Source organism: Parambassis ranga, unplaced genomic scaffold (assembly GCF_900634625.1).
Source record: "Parambassis ranga unplaced genomic scaffold, fParRan2.1 scaffold_21_arrow_ctg1, whole genome shotgun sequence".
In the NCBI taxonomy this organism is placed as follows: domain Eukaryota; kingdom Metazoa; phylum Chordata; class Actinopteri; family Ambassidae; genus Parambassis; species Parambassis ranga.
Genome location: NW_021144767.1, coordinates 1,375,947 through 1,393,701, shown reverse-complemented (window position 1 = coordinate 1,393,701; position 17,755 = coordinate 1,375,947). Strand labels below are relative to the sequence as shown.

The following is a 17,755-nucleotide window of genomic DNA, read 5'->3' as shown; positions in this document are numbered from 1 at the left end:
TCGGGTTTATAGGCTGTTGTACAAACAGCTGTAGAAACTGTAAAAAGAAAACTAGCTACACCCTCCAGGGACTATTTTGCTCCCTACAAGGACAAGCTGCTCTCTGAACTGTTAGTCTGCCAGTAAGCAAAAACCCAATTAATCAGAATCAGAATCAGAATCAGAAATACTTTATTGATCCCCGGGGGGAAATTGTTTTCGTTCCAGGTGCTCCATGTATACTCAAAAAAAGACAGAAATACAAATAAGGTAAAGTAGTGAGCATAAAAAATAAAAAATATAAAATAAAAACCTAATAAATTCTAAACATTAATGTACATTCTGGCAAGTGAAGACTAAAGTCATATATAATACAACTTGTACCATGTGCAGTAAAATCTTGTCTGAATAAATCCAATATGGATAAGATTACAAGACAGTGTGTTCTGATCTCAGAGGGAGGTGTTGTACAGTTTGATGGCCACAGGAAGGAAGGACCTCCTGTGGCTCAGTGGTGCATTTAGGAGGGATCAGTCTGGCACTGAACGTACTCCTGCACTTCAGCAGCACGTGGTGTAGAGGATGGAAGCTGTTCTCCAGGATCCCCTGCAGCTTAGACAGCATCCTTCTGTCTGACACTGCTGTCAGGGAGTCCAGCTCCACCCCCACCACATCCCCGGCCCTTCTGATCAGTTTGTTGAGTCTGTTTGTGTCCGCTGCTTTCAGTCTGCTGCCCCAGCACACAACAGCAAACAAAATGGCACTGGCAACCACAGACTCATAAAAAATCCTCAGCATAGTCCGACAGATGTTAAAGGACCGGAGCCTCCTCAGAAAATAGAGGCGGCTCTGGCCCTTCTTGTAGAGCTTCAGTATTTTTAGTCCAGTCCAGTTTATTGTCCAACACCACTCCCAGGTATTTGTAATCCTCCACAATGTCCACACTCTGCCCACCGATGGAAACTGGAGCCGCGAGTGTCTTGGTCCTCCTCAGGTCCACAACCAGCTCCCTTGTCTTTGCCACACTGAGCAGCAGATGGTTCCGCTCGCACCATGTAACAAAGTTGTCAACCACAGTCCTGTACTCAGACTCTCCACCTTTGCTGATACATCCCACTATGGCAGAGTCATCAGAAAACTTCTGAAGGTGACATGACTCTGTCTGGTAGCTGAAGTCAGAGGTGTAGAGCGTGAAGAGGAAGGGAGAGAGGACTGTCCCTTGTGGAGCTCCGGTGCTGCTGACCACTGTATCAGACAAACACCGCTGCATCCGCACATACTGTGGTCTACCAGTTAGATAATCCACAATCCATGACACAAGGGGGAGCTCTACCTGCATCGCTGTCAGTTTCTCACCCAGGAGAGCCGGCTTGATGGTGTTGAAGGCACTGGAGAAGTCAAAAAACATGACTCTCACAGTGCTCGCTGGCTTGTCCAGGTGGGTGTAGACCCGGTTCAGCAGGTAGATGATGGCATCCTCAACTCCCAGCTGGGGCTGGTAGGCGAACTGGAGAGGGTCCAGGTGAGGCCTAACAGTAGGCCGGAGCTGTTCCAGAATGAGTCTCTCCAGGGTCTTCATGATGTGTGACGTCAGTGCCACTGGTCGGTAGTCCGAAGAACCACTGGGCCGCGGTGTCTTCGGCACCGGCACTATGCAGGACGTCTTCCACAGCACAGGGACCCGCTGGAGACTCAGGCTCATGGTGAAGACCCGGTGAAGCACTCCACAGAGCTGGTCAGCACAGTCTTTGAGGACCCGAGGGCTAACACCATCAGGTCCAGCAGCCTTGCTGGTGGGGAGTTTGCTCAGCTGTCTTCTAACCTGGAGAGGTGTGAAGAGTGGAGACTGAGAGTGCGGAGGAGGGGAGTGCACAGACAGAAGAGGGCCATTAAATTAAATTTGAAACCTTTATTAGTCCCACAATGGGGAAATTGCTTAAGGCAGCCCAGCAAAGAGCACCATACACCAGTGAGTACACTGGAGGCTATGCAGGTAAAGTGTCTTGCCCAAGGACACACAACAGGTTACTGTTGTGTGTCCTTGGGCAAGTAACCTTCAGGTTACTGGACAACCCTGCTATACCACTGAGCCACTGCTGCCCAATGGCTGGCTGAGTGTGGTCATTATTTAGATGTCTTTTTAATGGCAGTGTGGCTGGTCTCTGTTTCTAACTCTAATTCCTCTCATGATGTTCACTCTCATGGCTTCTTTAAAATCCTATGAGAAGTACTGCAAGAGCTGGGCTTTATGTTTTGTGCTTTTGCAGAGGGATCTCAGGGTTTGTAGTGAATTTAGCTTGTGTGTAATGTCACAGCCATAGAGTTGCTTTAGCAGATTCCGTACCACCACCAACCACTGTAGCACCAGGACAGAGACACACTGAAAAAGAATAGCCACAGCTGCCTACACATCTTCATTTTACCGTAACACAAGGCAGGAACCATGTAAGTGCAGAGTATCATTGATTTTTCCTTTGTATGATTTGCAGTAGTGTTGTCTGAATAAAGACTCACTGGAATGCTTCTGTCAGTGAGATTGTTATTTGAACTCTCCCACTGCAGAACAGAGAACAGACGAAGAAAGCATTCTTTGCACAACAACAATTCGTTTTTGTGGTAAAGAGAGACCTCAGCAGGCAGTAACAAGAACTGCAGAAAGGTAGGCGAGGCTCACCACAACAGAAGAAGCCTCAAACTATAGACATATATATACTTACCAGGCGTGCCAAACTGGATGCAGTTCTCCAGAGTGCGTACAAAGCCAGCATCACTCAGCTTAATAATGTGCAGGCTGTTGGCCTTCTCCATGTTTTTTACCCACTTGTTGGCCTGTCCTTGGGGATCGATCATCAGAGGCCACCGTCTGGCATTACTATAAATAACACACACGTACACAAACACACACTCCGAGTGATCAAAAGGGTCTGCCTCGTCAGACTGAAAGATCTGTTAACCATGAGACATCAGAGCAGTTGGGGTGTATTAGGGGACAATAACTGAGATGTAGAGAGCAGCTCAAGGATGAACAGTCACAGACGGATGGCACCACGGGCCAAACAATCCCAATCTTCTGTTAATCAATCAGTGCAATCATATGCTTAGTGGAAAAAAATAACAGCAGCCAGCAGTGTCAATATATATATAAGCACCCAGAGTAAGGTGAGGCTTAGGTTTTAAAGCAGATTTGCTTGTTTGTTTTCTGTCCCAGTGTGCAGGTGTACAGCACCTTTAAAGAGCTGCTTAAGTGAAAGTTTCTGTTCTATAATTCTGAGACACTGGCTGCTCAGTACAAATATAGATAAGACACCTGCCGAATAGGACTTACGAGATTATGATGCCATTGTCTATGGAGAAGCTGTCAGATGGAAGGCCAGCAATGGTCCATTCACGGATCTTCACTGGATCACCCAGCGAGCTCATAAGAGACATGTTAGACGAGCAGGGAATCCCTCTGCTCTTACAAAGACTCATCCACTCCTTTGTCTGTTGCTGGGGAGGAACACATTACTGGTAGTGACTTTGTTGTGATGTAGTAGTGACTACAATGAAAAAGATATATGTAAACATAGTCCCAATGTGGAGTGTTAGTGTCCTTCTAAGTAACCTAGTTTCAAAGATGACCTTCTAAAAACTAGCCTTGTCTCTGAGCTGTGAATAGGAGTAAAGCACCTTGCAGAGACAAAGTCATTAGGAAGTGACATTAGCCTTACAGTTGAAAAAATTCCCCTGTGCTACCTGCTCCACCAGCTGTTTGTACCTGTCTGTAGCTGGAGGTGAAGGCTCCCAGGTAAGCCACGATGCCTGCTGAGATGAGGATGTCACCGGTCAGGTTATCATAGAGCTGTCCGAGATTCAAGGCCATCTCACTCCAGCGCGTTTTCTCTCCACCCAAGCCTCCAATCAGCTGCTCAGCTCGCTCCAGCTTTTTACTGCACAAATCCACCTGAAGGACGTCATCCAGAGAGGAAGCAGAAACAATTTATGTTCACCGGAGCTTGTGACTACTAAATATGTATTTATTCTATACAAGCTATTCAAATTCAGCCTTTTCTCCTAATAGACCAAGATATGATTACAAACCTGATTCTCCAAGTCAGCCTTTTTGTTTTTATTAGCATCCAAAGTTTCCTGAAGCTTGGCCAGTTTATCTTGGACTTCTTTTAGGGCAGCCTGCTTTTTCTGCAAGCTTTCCATGGCCACACTAAGCTCACCCTCAGCCTGTGCTAGCTTCTCTTTCTTAGGAGCTACCTCCTTGGCCACTCTGAAGAACACAGGCAATACAAAGGTGAACATTTTAAACCAATGTACACCATAGAAAATCTAGAACAATGAACTCATTTGCATTTTATCAGCAGAAATTAGTAAGGACACCAAAAAATTCTGCAAGTTAAGATTGTGCAGAACAATACTGATATAACCGTAATGATTCCCATCTTGGATCTGTCGTGTTAGATGAATCACTGGGGACATAGCTCATGCATGGTACACACCAGGAAAATGATTTTTCCTTTGATACTTACTAAGCTTCATGTTCATTTTAATATTCATTCTCATAACTAAAAACACGGGAGGAGAAGAGCATTACTTACGCGTCATACTTGTCCATCGCACACACCCACTTACACATGCCCTCAGCTGCAGTAGATGCAGTTTTAATCTTCTCTGGTACTAAATCCCAGTTGGTAATGTACTTATTACGGATAATGGTCATAAGATGTGGTGGGATGTTGTCCTTGTCATACTCATGGAGGCTTTGGAGAAACCTTAAGTCTCCCAAAAGCTTTTTAGCTGGGCCCCAATAGTCCTCCACCTTTTTACCGGAGCCTGAGGGATCTGGTATACGCTCAGGCTTGATGCCTTTGAGAATGCAAATTGCCTCCATGACCAGCTTGACAGCTGTGGGTGGGCTTTTCATAGACTTCACCACTGTGATATCCTGTAAAGAGTAGAAGCCCTATTCACTGCTCTATTCTAGGATATACAGCTTTTGAGTATGAAGACAAGAAAGAGGACCCATCTCTGACTTTACCTGAGTTGTGAGTGTATTCAGCGCAGCGAGGGCTGACTCCAGGATAGGCATTGCTTTAGCCAGGTCAGCATCACATTCATCTTTGATGGCCTTGGCAGCCATGGCTTGTTCATTTGCCACAGACTCGTCCACTTTCACAACCTTTTCTGTCTCTGCCACCTCTACAGATTCATGTTCAATCACCACCATCATCTCGTCTACCTTTTTGCTGGCCACAAGCAGCTGTGGCTGTAGAGCCTCCAGCTCGACCTGCATGGTGGCCACTTGGTCTGCTGCTGACTCCAGCTTTTCAAGACCCACTTCATAGCGATGTTTCAGATTCACCACCTCACTTGGAAAAAAAATTAATTTAAGTATGTAGCATTAAACATAATCACAAATCACCATGGACCCAAAAATGACATATGGATCTTACGTTCTTTTTGTCTTCAGCAGGGCTTTGAAGGTGGAAATGAGCTCCAGGTACGAGGTTGGAGTGACATAGTTGTGGCGCAGCAGCTCATTTAAAAAGCGGAGTGAGAGCTCAATGGTTGAGGTGTGGAAACTCTTGCACATGTTATCATCCCGAGTCTCATCTGTCATCTCAACATCCTCCAGGAAGCGGCAGGCCACCGCCTGCAGAGCATCTTCAGGCCAAGTCTAAAAAAAAAAGCCATTGTGTTACCAGCCCTCGAACACTGTTTACTCTTTCCTGGGAAATGTCATGAATTACTAATGAATGCATGCCGAACTACAGTACATGTTGTTGCTGTTTAGTGGTAAACAAGAAGATTAACTGTTTGCCAAGCAGCATACCAGATCTCATGCAATACACACATATACTCACCTGGAACCAGTTTATGGTGCAGCAGTTAACGAGGGCAGGAAAACGTCTCAAGCGGTCCCTGAAAGCATCACCAATGGGACTCATGGCCAACACCACGTGCAGCTGTGTGCGACAGCGCTCCAAAAACATGTTGAACAGGGACAGGGGGCTGCCATCGGTTTGTTTGTCACGATCACGCTGCCGGTCCAGTACACGCATTTGCTCACAGATTTGCTGCTTCTCGTCAACTGCAAACAGGTTAGGCACCTAGAAACCAGATTACACCATACACCTGTCAATGTCCATTTGTCTACCCATACATCTAGACTAGCATCCATACTTCTAACATGCTTTGTATGTGTTTATGACATGCTCATCCATTCATGCACACATATTAAGAAATTCTTTGATCAAAAATGCCTTTAAGTATGTGAACCCCTTAGCAGTTTGGATGTTTACCTCACCGGGTTAGGGTTAGGGTCATGGAAGTCACAAAACATGAGGCTGCGCAGATCGTCCTCAGTGACCTTTCCATCACTGTCCTGGTCCAGATGCTGGAAGAGCTGGTGGAAGTTTTCCTTCATGTGATCCTGAAACACTACCTGCAAATGACTTACAAGCCAGGACCGATCGTTGTCATAGACCAGTCGATCATAGTACACTCTCAGGACCTGAGAATGATTAAACATAAAAGGTATTTTTAGTTAGTAGTTTTACTTATTTATTTAGCTCTCTATACTGTATGTGTACTGTAAAAACATTACCTCATGGACCCATAATCGTTTAATGACAGATGGCTCAGCCGCAGTCTCCGGCCGGGACAGGCAGACGCCCTGGATCACCCGTGAGACATCACGCAGATTGAACAAGTAATGGGACTTTGTAGGAGTTGGTAGCAGGTTCTTGGTGGCTTCCTCGTACACTGACACAGTGCTTTTGACAATTTGAGAAGTCAGGGCTGCAAATTGCTTTGGAAAGGAAAACCTGTGAATGAAATGATGGATTTAAGATTAGTTTGTATTACATAATCATACAGTAGGCACCATAATTTGATTTGATTTTGATAAACACTAACATCGAAAACATCTGAAGTAACTCTTAAAATTAGGTGATGTATCTGTGTAATTGTTTAGGTGGATTTAAAACCTGCTTTAGGATATGTGGTCTCTGCCGTAAACAATGTAGCAGTGCAGGGAAAAGAGGATAAAGAATACATCAACCTCCCAAGTATTGAAACACAAATGAATTATATATAGTAACTGGAATGTATTATTTTCTACCTCCACAGCATTGTAGATTCTAAAAAACAACTGGCAGCACCTGTTGTATTACACAGTACATTAGTAGACTATATGTAGTAGTTTGGGTATGAACATTCTAAGTAAAACACACAGAGCATGCTAGATAATACACTATAGTTACCTTATGGTAAAATGCCAATCTATGATCCTGGAGAAGATTGTATACATAGTCTTCTCATCAAAGTCATTAATGGTGATCATGTTGAAGTGCCGCAGGAAGCGAGGTGTGACTGCGTTTCGCCCCCCACCTAGAACACAAGCAGGACAAAATCTAGAGAACAATTCTGAAAGCTGTATTTTACCATGTATGTCCGGTCCAGGTGAAGGTCATTTCATACTGTATTTTAACATTCAGTATTCTGAAGGGAAATTGGCTTTGCACATGTGGAATAAAGTCTCTGCTCTTTAAAGCATATTTAGGCATCAATTTAAGAAATGGAAATGAACCAAGAGAAAAAGAAACACAATTTAAAAAAATGTTTGCCAGTAATTTTTGTCAAGTGTGTGGGTTTGATCAGACAATACCAGAGACGCACAACACTTAAAACACTGAAAAACTGTCAGCTCAGGCACCAGCAGCAAATACTGTTGCACTGCCGCCAGCCGAGAGCGGCAGCCACCCCTTTCTGTTTCATCTGTCGCTGCCAGCAGCCTCAGTGGACACGGCTGCTTTCATGTTTACACTGGTAGCTGCAGTGGAGGCGGATGTAATAAACACGTTCTATTTGTAAGAACCTCAAGGCACCGAGGAGGTTCACATAATAGTAGGGAGAGGTTGGAGACACTAACTCCAGAGCACTTTAGCAGAAGGTAAGTAACAGGAAGAGAGTACTGTACTCATCCTCCAAACAGAGATCAAGAGCTTTGAAACAACATAATTGATGTAACAATAATATTTCCACTAAAGAACCTTGAGGTTTCCACAGCTGCTACTCACCAGGTGGTCCCATAGCACACATGATCTGGATATCCACCAGGTTAATCATGGAGCAGTCCTTCATGTCATACCAGTTCCAGTGATCCAGCCACTGACGCAGCAGCTCCACCGGCGGCTGGGCACCATAAACCTCCATGGCTGGCATGTTCACATCATCCACAAACACAACCTGATAAGATGTAACATTATGTACTGATCAAAACAATGCACCTTTGTACTGTATTTCAACATGTATGCTTCACACACTGTTCAACTGCCAAAACAGAATGACTGCATGCTGTTCAAATATAAAGCATGAAGTGATGAAGGAGCTGTACCATTTTCTTCCCCAGTGGTGGGCCGAACACTCCTTTGCGGCGCTTATCTAGCTTGGACAGGATAATGTTTTGGGTCTGGGCGGCTGTAGTCTGGGCTGAGAAGTTGATAAATAATGGGCTGTATACATCCTTCTGCAGCTGATTCAACAGGAAGTCCTGGGCAAGAGATATTTGATATAAGCACTGTTTACAGTATTCAATCAACATGAACATCTATGCATTTACAATGAAATGGTCACACTGTATGAAAAAAACTATTCAGAAATTCATATTCAAAAATACGCAGACAAGCAGGAGGCGGAGAACAAGTAGAGCTCCTCAGTGAGATGATCTCACCCCAGAGTCTCAAGTTCGAGCACATGGTTGAACTAATGAAGCAAAGGGAAGAAGGGGAGGATTAGTCCTTGATATAAAGAGTCAGAGCTCTGCTGAGAGATGCTCTGTATTCGTCTCACACCCGGTGTCTGTTGCTGTGCTTCGTCGGAATGATTTGTGTGGTCAGAGCATTCTCTCTATCCTGGGACATCATAGAGAGGAATGCTCACATGGACAGTGCTTTTTCAACAATTACTTCTGCTGACAAAGACATCTTCATAGTACAAAAAGCCATGTCGGTCCACAAATCTTATTCCTATTGAAATAAAGTACATATAAGCTAATTAATTGTACCTCTGAATGCTGTATCAACATTCAGGGTTAGAAAGCTAGTGAAGCTGACTGTGTGATAGAGAGACACATGTAACAGATGCCCTAGGGGCATTTGGTGTTAAATACTAGACATTAGTATACATTAATAAGAAAGTCTGATGCTGGGGGAACCTGCTGAAGGTGAGGGATTCCAGGCCCATTTCTGGAAGATGATTTTCAGGGTGAATCTGACTCTGGTTATGGCAGGCCAGGCTGCCAAGTTTTAAAACACAGCTATACTTCTAGCATAATTACGTATCTGACATTTCCTGGGAAAGACTTTCTTAACATCAACATATCAAAACAAAACATTGGTGACTCACTGTAATGTAGACACTCTTGCCAGTGCCAGTGGGGCCAATGACAACAGTAGGCTTCTGGTGAGTGACAAGGAGCTCCATCAGTGCCATGTATCGCACGGTGTTCTCAGTGGGAACAATGATCTCATTAAACTGCATGTCCTTGGATATGGGGGGAGCAGCCTTTAGCTTATCTGTCCAAAGCTCCCACCTGCCTGGGCCCTGCCGAAGAAAATGGAAGATATATATTTGTGATGTAAAAGACTGGGATATCAAGTTTTGCTTTGGTCTAAACTTTAGTCAAGGACATTTGATGACATAGAGCATACGCACTTATTTGTCTGTATTGTAGACATTAAGTAGAATATAGGTATGTGCACATTGACGTCTTAAATTCTGTGGTACCTTTTACTTTAATAAATATTAAATAAATACTGTACATTGGAATCTTCTTACCCCAACAATCAATCACCTTGGGAAGAACTACTGCACTTTGTGTCTGTTGTCAGTTATACTACAGTATAACCACATGTAGTTTTTTTGTAGTTCATCAAGAAGTAACTCAACTTGTGCTCAGTTGCACAAGCAGCAAAAGCAGCAAAGACTTACCTCTTTAATAAAGCAATACTGGTGGACTGTTCCCTCAGTGGGCAGAGGAATGGTCAGCTGTTTGGGTGGAGCCTCAACAGTGGCCAGAATGTTGTAGAGGGTCAAGGTGTCCTGGCTTAAGGGGCCTTCCAGTATCTCTCTTACCAGCATGTCAAACTTGACCCGGCCCATGTCATCACAGCTGGCGCCCACTGACCACACCAGGCTGAACACGAAGATGCCCTTTGTAAAAGGAAAGGACAACTTTTATAATATTTCAGAGTAACAACTCTGCTGCATGGTATCTACCTTTAATAAGGTTGATCGACTTTCATGTGATCAAATCATCACATGAATTTAAGGGCATCATTTCATTCTTTTGTCAGAACCTACAGGGCCCATAAAACCCTTAGATCATAACACACCAAACAAATGGAGAGGATAGTTCTTGGAATGTACATTATTAGTCGGCAACAGAATAGGTAACAAGCCACACTGTAGCAAAAGTATATAACAAATCATGTTCACACGCACTTTAGGATTTTCAGCTGGAAATGTCAGGGCACAGAGAGACTTGGAAACAGTGATTTTAATGTACACCAACCATGTAAATGAAGGCGTGTACAGATTATTTCAAGAGACAAAGAATCCACAGAGAAGAGAAAAAAACGCAGCAGGGATACCGTAGGAATTGGAAATAAGGCTTATCAGCCTCATGATAGCTGCTGCTGTTACAAACACTTTGATAATGAGAAACACAGGAGTGAGGGCTGAAAGGCATTGATCAGTGCAGGTTGCCACAGGGGGATAATAGCAGTGCCATAAAAGACAGGATTCAGAGGCACAAAATCAATTGGAAGCCATGCAGGGGGGCAGCAGCATCAGCTCATCTGCTGAAACCTCTTTTGTTATGTGTGGGCCTTTAAAGGTCGGGTAGGAGATTTCCTTCTGATGCACTTTTTGTTAAATTAGTGTAACTTCTCTTCACAATCCGATAGCAACCGATTAGTTCGGCAGCTTTGCTTTAAAATGAACATCAGCCAATCCTCACCCCTGCACGGAGGATTGGCTGGTTGTCACTCTCTTGCTGCTCTGCGTACATCAGAGAGGTACGTGCATGATGGCTGAAGTCACAGACTGGTTGGGAGGCGTGGCTTCGGGGTGAGCTCGAGAGAAAGGGGCGTGTGTTTACTTTCCAAATCTGGCCGACTCTCACTGAGTTTTCAAAATCTCCTACCCTACCTTAAAGGAAGCAGACCTGATGAAAAGTAGCCCTAAAGTTGAAAATAAATGTGCTTTGTTTTAGTTTATTATATCTGTATATCTTGGGGGCGGGGGGATTAAATGACACCACACTTAGTATTACAACAATTTCAATCTTTTTTTACGATTCACATTCAATTTAATTTTTAGTTTCACAGCTATAACTCACTAAAACTGGTGTCAAGTGTCCTACTACTGTAGGTCTCCTCCACTTATCAGTGTGTGACAGGCAGGATTATCTCACCGTTTGACTTTTAGCTTGAATAGACTGTTACCTACTTGTCTGCTCCAACATTGAATTGCCTGCATCAAGTTTTGAAGTTGCATGATAAAATGCGTTCTTTAAGGGGTGATATCATGTCTATTCCCTTTTGTATTTGATGTGAATATCACACAGCTGTTCCTTTAAATTTGAGTCCCACACGTTTGAATGAACAGACATTTTCTACTCTGTCTGTTAAATCAGGCCTCGTAGGCATCACAGTTACAGAAGTGAGGACAGTGACCAAATTGTTTAACAAGCGATACGCTTAACCCTTTCACAATCTGATCTTGTTAACAGTAATCGTGCACAAACCTCCAACCAGGAGCAGATGTCTTGCTCTTTCATATTCTTCAGCTTTGCTTCATGGTGAAACTCATCCATCATGCAGTCCATCAGGTTCATCAGGGACCTTACTAGATTGGTGTCAGAGGTTGGAGACAGTTCCTGAAATCAATCAAAAAGAGACAACTCAGATCAAGGTAAGCTGTATGTGTGTGTAACTGAAGGGTAAAACTAAAACACCAGAGAGGTCTAACATTAGATATGAACCCATCAAGATTCAAAATACTTATTTAGGTACATTATTAAATAGCAACCAGCTGTAAAATCTGAACTGGGTTAGGAAGGTTCAATCAGCTCAGCACCTTGGCGGCTTTTCGTATGAACTCCAGGCATGGTGGCAGGATGCGGTCAAAGAGGGCGATGATGAGGTCTTTGTGAGTGGCATTGACTGTAGTTGGCAGAGTATTGAGCCAGGACAGCATTAGAGGCCGCCAGCCAAGCATATGGGGCTCCATGTAGATCATACGAGACACCTGCAACAAAGCACATATATCACAACTGAGAACATACAACTTGTACCCTGTACGAGCAAAGGAATATTCACATTATTAAAAACTATTGGATGAAGTGCTAGGACCTAGAGGCGGACATGCAGAGTATATTGTAATGATTATCTGCAGCCGTTATTGCAATCCTGTAGTACGATTAGCTTCAAGAAGAAGTACAGGCAAACTATGAGCAGAGATAAGTAAGAGAGACACAGAAAGTTGAAACAGAGAAAAGAATTTAGGAAAGTACAAAATAATATAAATCAATCTTTATAGACAGAAAGAGAAGAGAGATCAACAAGCACTATGCACAAAGTGAGAAGGGTTCATTGTGATCACAACAATTTCAATGCCTCTGCATTCGGCATGATGAAAGCGACAGATGCCAGGCTATAAAGAATCAAAAATAGAAGTGTCTGTATTAAGAAAGTACAGCGAGGGATGTGCAAAGGTGTTCTCCTAAGGCAGCTAGGTACTGCAAGCAAAACGCTTTATTCCTGCCTCACAACAAAGAGCCATAGGGAAGGAAAAGACACGAATGGAAAGGTCTTTTGTTTTGGCAACTGACAATTCATCAGACAGCTTAGCCACTTGTGCCAGTTGATTAGGAAGAATACCAACACTGTTAAATAAAAGTGCCTCTCACCGTGGCTGGTGATGCCACCTCCAGGTCCATCGGCTCAAAGATGAGGCTCATTTGGGGTGACATCTGAATGATCTCGCCGCTCATCAGACACAGCTTCTTGTTGTCATCAAGCACCGTGTTCATGTTCTCGATCCACACAGCGTCCACTGGGCCACCAAAGATGAGCCATTTTCTGTCAGGACTCTAAGAGACAAGAAACATGGCAGCACATAGCTTGAAGCAGCAACTGCAAAACAACTGACAAAAACCCTGATTTATTAATACTGATCACACCATGGGAAGCTAAATTCTGAGTGATTATACAGCTGATAGGTTCATAAGAAGTGCTCAAAGGTAAACATGGTCTCCACCTCTGAGAGGATTTCCAGCAGCTCCTCATTTGAGAGGAAGAAGAACCGTGGGAAATAGAGACGTTTCATCTCCAGGTAGTTGTTAAGACCTTTGAGGATCATTTCCAGCAACTCGTTTGACTTTTTTAGCCTTTCCCGCATGTTGTCAATGGCTATTACTGCCACTACCTGCTTGTCCTATACAGACAGAAGAGAACATTGCTTTGAAGCACTGATCACAGAACATCAAAATACAGAGTTGATTTTTTAGTAGATACTTTATGTTCCACACAGTACAATAATCTAAACCTATCTGATTGAGATGACACCTCATCTGTTCACTACTTCAATATCCTCTGAACTGACAGGTAATCATCATGAATATGTTAGCAGGTATGAAATGAAGACAGGTCACATTTATTTGGAGTAACAAAGAAATGAAAAGAACAAACTACGCAGTGATTGTGGAGTGAAACATCTTTTGGATCAAGTCACAATGCCAAAAACAATGTAGTGTGTCATCCAATGGTCTTATAAGATCGCTAAAAATCGCACAGTGTAGAGAGGCCATAACAGTCACCTGTGTCTCCAACTTAGACTACTTTTAAAAAATAAGAGCTTCATCTTTTTCAATTCTTAAATTCAGATTGCTGATTCTCCTTCACATCAGCGTTCAGAGCAATGCTTCAGCTGCAGCTATCAAACTTGCATTTTCTTCAGGAAATGCTTTTCTAGTTCTATTTGATGGTGCAGTCAGGCTGGGCTTCCTGGAGGACACTGCCTGAAATTGATGTGTCTCATTTCAGCCAATTACCCTTTGGAAACTCTTTGCCGATGCTGGTGCTACACTCACTGTCTATTCTCGTTCTGTTGTTTTTGCCTTGCTCCCTATCCTTTCCAGCTGATTCACTCTTCTATCTGTCCTTCTTCCTTATTCTGCTTTTTGCATGTACTGTGTCTGCCTGAGACCGTCCTGTATTTCACACTCACCCACTGCTATGTTTATGTGTGTATCAGCCCACCTGGCCATGTTGATGCAGCCGCATGCTTCAGAGCTGTGCACTGAACTTGATATGATTATAGTAGACGACCCTATATACTGTGGAGCATTCTGCTTGTTAAATCATGTCAGGCCTGTTGTAACTGTCTTTTTTTGGCTTAACATTGTACACATGGTCTATATACTTGTGGTCCTGTAATATTGATATTCTAATTATTAAATTCCCCGCTGGAGAATCAAAGTACTGAAGAAGCTCATGTCCTTTCACAGAGAGTTCACTAAATGGATGTGCTCTGTTACTCAACTCTAAATGAAGTGAAAAATGAACGAACTTACCAGAGAAACTTGTTTCATGGTTTCTCTCCATGTTTTATCAACAGCTGCAAAGCGACGTCCCTCCTCAGCCTGTTTCATGATGTCTGGGGAGCTGAATATAGGCTCCAGGTAAAGCCAGGTGGACTGCACCTTTAGCCATTCATCCAGGATTTTACCCTCCCATTCCCTAGAGTGTAGAGAAATATGATGATCAATTCTGTGTGCTTATATTATGTTACAGCTTAATTTCAACTAGTTTACAGCCTAGAGTTACAAACAGGAGCAAGTGGTTGGGATTGGTCATTGTAAAGGATATTGACTATACCCTCACTGTGGTAACAACCTCTCTACCCCACAAAGCTCTATAATTGCATCATAAAGTCTTCATGCAACATTACATTCATTATAATCAAAGTCTTCTTCCTCTGGCATTTGATCTATTTTATCATGATACAGTACAAAAGCTACAGGGAATCCATGATGAAACTATGCCTGCCAATCAATGCTCCAACAATCTCACCAATGATTTTCATTTGGCTAACTCAGTGTAGTAATGAGTTTCTTGACTACACTTATGAAACTGACTCAGTATTTAAGCAGAGCAGAGGTATCCGGTACATGAGAACTATGTAAGCTGTTTCTTAATTCTACACATCTACACTCACTCACCTCTCACTTCTCTGCTGAGGACAACTGGCAATCAATATAATTTACAAATAATTTAGATTTATGCAATTAGCACATTGACATCTTTTTACCTTTCATCCGATTATGAAAAGGTTCAAGCACCTCTGAGGTCTGCTAGCTTTGTTGTGGGTGTTGTAATTTACATACTCAGATTATTACAGAAACAGGTTAATGCTGATTGGTCTGAACCACTGTTTCAGCCATGGGTGCATAGCTTATGGCTTGAAACGATGGATTCTCACGTAATAAAATCTGTCACACAAGATAAATATGTGTGTACTTGATAGCCAATGGACTGCTATTCAACACAGTCAATCTAAAGCAACTGCTCCGCTCTCTTACTGTATATCCTCCTCAAAGGGCTTAATGAATGGTGAACCCCTCATGGTTTGTGTCTTAACAATGTGATCATCCAGAAGCATCTGGACCTCATCCACAGATGACAGGATGGAGGTGCCCGTCTCTCTGTAGGCCAAGAGGCTGAACTCCATGTCGTTCCACTCTGTGGCCATTTTCTCCATGGCCTTCTCCAGGGAGTACTCCTTGCTGGCTGCCTCACTGATGCCATTGAAGCTGTCCAGGTGCTGTTCCAGGCGCATGGACAGGAAGTAAGACACACAGGCCTGGTCTTCAGATGGTTGCAGGGAGATGCCAGCCAAGTCTGACATGGCATTCCAATGGCGTTCACGCAGGCCTGGGTTGCAGAGTACCTATGCAATGATACAAAAGACTTGTAGTTTAAGCAATTCTGACTTCTGTTAGTAATACATGTTGTTCATTTTCTGACCTGCACCATAGGAATGTGCTCCTTGAAATCATCCACCTTAGCCTTTATGGTGGTCACTATGTTCATCACAAGGGGCATGTCACTGAAGCCCTTTTCCAGCTTATATAGAGTGCGCCCATAGTTGCCAACATCAGCTTCTACCTACATGGGTTACCTACCACAACAAAACAATGATTATGAACTTATGAACTTACTCTTAACATTACTGCAATATTATTATATATTATCCTTGTCTTCTTACCCACTCAGGGTACAATTTGGTTTCCACACGAGGTACCATGCTGACAGACCTCAGCATGAGCTCATAGACATTAAGGAAGGCCTCCTCGTATATTTTGAAGTCAGGTTTAAACTTGACCTCCCTGTCCTCAAGGACCAAAAGGAGAACAAAGCCTGGGTGCTCACTTGCATGGACTTAGCGCTAAGATGGTGGAGAGCAAAACAAAACAAAAACAAGTGCAGCACAGGACTTTATGAAATGATCTTTTCAGCTCAGCTCATTGCATTGCTAAACTGTTATAATATTGAAGCTTACCGGATCTTGGGAAATCAGACATGTGTAGTCCTGCATTGAGTCTATTGCAAGGCTCTGCAGTTGGGAAGTCATAAGAGTTGCTGCACAGTTGAAGAAAGATAGTAGGTTCGCCGGATTGCTTTGGGAAGGCACTAGTAAATACTAGAAGTAAATGTTTTGTACATCGAGAAGCCAGCTGGAAATAAAACCACATTCAGAGCATATTAGCTAACAGATGTCAGAACACACCCATAAACTGACCATTGCTCTCTCCTCTTTAACATGAAGCAGAGCTATCTCAGCTCTGTGTTATTGCTGAAAAAACTGTTAGGGTTTGAGTTCAGTTTGACGGGCAGGCAACAAAAGGCTAAGATACCACCAAATAAACAAAAGGCAAGGAGTAGAGCTGGACAGGTGGTAAAGAGCTTAACTGAAGAAAGATAGTTTGCAATGTCTGAAAACAGACGTGTTGTATTAGTGTCTCCTGACCTTCTTTCAAAACAAGTCCTTGGTGCTGCTAAGAACCCAATGCGTTGTTTGCCTTCTGCAAAGGTTTATTAAACAAAAGGCAAGCTGAAACAAATCCCCAAAAATCCAAAAGGCAAAAACTGAACTAACACTAACCAACCAACCATGAACAGAGAAAGTGACACTGTAATGCAGGATCAAACAGCAGCACAACACACGACAAACTGACAACGAGGAGACAAGACACAGGCGAAAACAGTCAGTGCAAGGCAACAAGGAAAGAAACACAAGGGGACGTAAAACACACACAGACACAAAAGGAAAACCAGCATTCAAAATCAAACAGGAAGCAGAGGGCACAGGAGGAATAAAGCCACGACTAATTAAAAATCAAAAACAGAAACAGTCCTTTTTAAATAAACTCAAACAAAGGAAGCAGACAAAATAAAACAGTGATCATGACAAGAACATTAAGTCCCAATTCCCATAATGCAGCAGCTTTTAATGCAAGTGACCGTTTTTAAAAGATAGAAACGTTTCAAACCTAAACCAACGCACTAGGTCAACAGCATGAAATGTTAACATAAGTCATGCTGCATATATGTCTGTCTTTAATCACATGTGGAGGAGAACAGTTCAGTTTGTTCCTGTTTTATTATCCTGAGATTCAATTTAAGAAGCTATTTTTAAATAGCAACCATTTCCAAAT

The 17,755-nt window shown here is 43.1% G+C and overlaps 1 pseudogene; it reads right to left on the bottom strand.

The window, feature by feature from the left end:
• Nucleotides 1-2,518: 2,518 nt before the first annotated feature.
• On the bottom strand, nt 2,519-16,635 carry LOC114429849 (dynein heavy chain 7, axonemal-like; annotated as a pseudogene).
• Nucleotides 16,636-17,755: the final 1,120 nt, after the last annotated feature.